Source organism: Silurus meridionalis, chromosome 23, assembly GCF_014805685.1.
Source record: "Silurus meridionalis isolate SWU-2019-XX chromosome 23, ASM1480568v1, whole genome shotgun sequence".
NCBI classification, from domain to species: Eukaryota; Metazoa; Chordata; class Actinopteri; order Siluriformes; family Siluridae; genus Silurus; species Silurus meridionalis.
Genome location: NC_060906.1, coordinates 1,393,147 through 1,397,283, shown reverse-complemented (window position 1 = coordinate 1,397,283; position 4,137 = coordinate 1,393,147).

Below are 4,137 nucleotides of genomic sequence, written 5' to 3'. Positions count from 1 at the left end.
AACAGTTATACCAGAGGTCAGAGTAAATTATTAATAGCAGTTATACCAGAGGTCAGAGTAAATTAATAACAGTTATACCAGAGGTCAGAGTAAATTATTAATAGCAGTTATACCAGAGGTCAGAGTAAATTAATTACAGTTATACCAGAGGTCAGAGTAAATTAATAGCAGTTATACCAGAGGTCAGAGTAAATTAATAATAGCAGTTATACCAGAGGTCAGAGTAAATTAATAATAGCAGTTATACCAGAGGTCAGAGTAAATTAATAGCAGTTATACCAGAGGTCAGAGTAAATTAATAAGAGTTATACCAGAGGTCAGAGTAAATTAATAATAGCAGTTATACCAGAGGTCAGAGTAAATTAGCAGTTATACCAGAGGTCAGAGTAAATTAATAACAGTTATACCAGAGGTCAGAGTAAATTAATAGCAGTTATACCAGAGGTCAGAGTAAATTAATAAAAGTTATACCAGAGGTCAGTGTAAATTAATAGCAGTTATACCAGAGGTCAGAGCTAATTAATAATAGCAGTTATACCAGAGGTCAGAGTAAATTAATAATAGCAGTTATACCAGAGGTCAGAGTAAATTAATAACAGTTATACCAGAGGTCAGAGTAAATTAATAACAGTTATACCAGAGGTCAGAGTAAATTAATAATAGCAGTTATACCAGAGGTCAGAGTAAATTAATAACAGTTATACCAGAGGTCAGAGTAAATTATTAATAGCAGTTATACCAGAGGTCAGAGTAAATTAATAGCAGTTATACCAGAGGTCAGTGTAAATTAATAATAGCAGTTATACCAGAGGTCAGAGTAAATTAATTACAGTTATACCAGAGGTCAGAGTAAATTAATAATAGCAGTTATACCAGAGGTCAGAGTAAATTAATACAGTTATACCAGAGGTCAGAGTAAATTAATAAGCAGTTATACCAGAGGTCAGAGTAAATTATTAATAGCAGTTATACCAGAGGTCAGAGTAAATTAATAGCAGTTATACCAGAGGTCAGAGTAAATTAATAACAGTTATACCAGAGGTCAGAGTAAATTAATAACAGTTATACCAGAGGTCAGAGTAAATTAATAATAGCAGTTATACCAGAGGTCAGAGTAAATTAATAACAGTTATACCAGAGGTCAGTGTAAATTAATAATAGCAGTTATACCAGAGGTCAAAGTAAATTAATAATAGCAGTTATACCAGAGATTAGAGTAAATTAATAACAGTTATACCAGAGGTCAGAGTAAATTAATAGCAGTTATACCAGTGGTCAGAGTAAATTAATAGCAGTTATACCAGAGGTCAGAGTAAATTAATAACAGTTATACCAGAGGTCAGAGTAAATTAATAATAGTTATACCAGAGGTCAGAGTAAATTAATAACCGTTATACCAGAGGTCAGAGTAAATTAATAACAGTTATACCAGAGGTCAGAGTAAATTATTAATAGCAGTTATACCAGAGGTCAGAGTAAATTAATAACAGTTATACCAGAGGTCAGAGTAAATTAATAATAGCAGTTATACCAGAGGTCAGAGTAAATTAATTACAGTTATACCAGAGGTCAGAGTAAATTAATAATAGCAGTTATACCAGAGGTCAGAGTAAATTATTAATAGCAGTTATACCAGAGGTCAGTGTAAATTAATAGCAGTTATACCAGAGGTCAGAGTAAATTAATAACAGTTATACCAGAGGTCAGAGTAAATTAATAACAGTTATACCAGAGGTCAGAGTAAATTAATAATAGCAGGTATACCAGAGGTCAGAGTAAATTAATAACAGTTATACCAGAGGTCAGTGTAAATTAATAATAGCAGTTATACCAGAGGTCAAAGTAAATTAATAATAGCAGTTATACCAGAGATTAGAGTAAATTAATAACAGTTATACCAGAGGTCAGAGTAAATTAATAGCAGTTATACCAGTGGTCAGAGTAAATTAATAGCAGTTATACCAGAGGTCAGAGTAAATTAATAACAGTTATACCAGAGGTCAGAGTAAATTAATAATAGCAGTTATACCAGAGGTCAGAGTAAATTAATAACAGTTATACCAGAGGTCAGTGTAAATTAATAGCAGTTATACCAGAAATCAGAGTAAATTAATAGCAGTTATACCAGAGATCAGAGTAAATTAATAACAGTTATACCAGAGGTCAGTGTAAATTAATAATAGCAGTTATACCAGAGATTAGAGTAAATTAATAACAGTTATACCAGAGGTCAGAGTAAATTAATAGCAGTTATACCAGAGGTCAGAGCTAATTAATAATAGCAGTTATACCAGAGGTGAGAGTAAATTAATAAGAGTTATACCAGAGGTCAGAGTAAATTAATAATAGCAGTTATACCAGAGGTGAGAGTAAATTAGCAGTTATACCAGAGGTGAGAGTAAATTAATAAGAGTTATACCAGAGGTCAGAGTAAATTAATAATAGCAGTTATACCAGAGGTCAGAGTAAATTAGCAGTTATACCAGAGGTCAGAGTAAATTAATAACAGTTATACCAGAGGTCAGAGTAAATTAGCAGTTATACCAGAGGTCAGAGTAAATTAATAACAGTTATACCAGAGGTCAGTGTAAATTAATAGCAGTTATACCAGAGGTCAGAGCTAATTAATAATAGCAGTTATACCAGAGGTCAGAGTAAATTAATAATAGCAGTTATACCAGAGGTCAGAGTAAATTAATAACCGTTATACCAGAGGTCAGAGTAAATTAATAACAGTTATACCAGAGGTCAGAGTAAATTATTAATAGCAGTTATACCAGAGGTCAGAGTAAATTAATAACAGTTATACCAGAGGTCAGAGTAAATTAATAGCAGTTATACCAGAGGTCAGAGTAAATTAATTACAGTTATACCAGAGGTCAGAGTAAATTATTAATAGCAGTTATACCAGAGGTCAGAGTAAATTAATAACAGTTATACCAGAGGTCAGAGTAAATTAATAATAGCAGTTATACCAGAGGTCAGAGTAAATTAATTACAGTTATACCAGAGGTCAGAGTAAATTAATAATAGCAGTTATACCAGAGGTCAGAGTAAATTATTAATAGCAGTTATACCAGAGGTCAGAGTAAATTAATAATAGCAGTTATACCAGAGGTCAGAGTAAATTAATAACAGTTATACCAGAGGTCAGAGTAAATTAGCAGTTATACCAGAGGTCAGAGTAAATTAATAATAACAGTTATACCAGAGGTCAGAGTAAATTAATAACAGTTATACCAGAGGTCAGAGTAAATTAATAATAGCAGTTATACCAGAGGTCAAAGTAAATTAATAATAGCAGTTATACCAGAGGTCAGAGTAAATTAATAACAGTTATACCAGAGGTCAGAGTAAATTAATAGCAGTTATACCAGTGGTCAGAGTAAATTAATAGCAGTTATACCAGAGGTCAGAGTAAATTAATAACAGTTATACCAGAGGTCAGAGTAAATTAATAGCAGTTATACCAGAGGTCAGAGTAAATTAATAACAGTTATACCAGAGGTCAGAGTAAATTAATAATAGCAGTTATACCAGAGGTCAGAGTAAATTAATAACAGTTATACCAGAGGTCAGAGTAAATTAATAATAGCAGTTATACCAGAGGTCAGAGTAAATTAATAACAGTTATACCAGAGGTCAGAGTAAATTAATAATAGCAGTTATACCAGAGGTCAGTGTAAATTAATAGCAGTTATACCAGAAATCAGAGTAAATTAATAGCAGTTATACCAGAGATCAGAGTAAATTAATAACAGTTATACCAGAGGTCAGTGTAAATTAATAATAGCAGTTATACCAGAGGTGAGTAAATTAATAAGTTATACCAGAGGTCAAAGTAAATTAATAAGAGTTATACCAGAGTCAGAGTAAATTAATAATAGCAGTTATACCAGAGGTGAGTAAATTAATAGTTATACCAGAGGTCAGTAAATTAATAGCAGTTATACCAGAGGTCAGTAAATTAATAGCAGTTATACCAGAGGTCAGTAAATTAATAAGAGTTATACCAGAGATCAGAGTAAATTAGCAGTTATACCAGGTCAGAGTAAATTAATAATAGCAGGTATACCAGAGGTCAGAGCTAATTAATAATAGCAGTTATACCAGAGGTGAGTAAATTAATAACAGTTA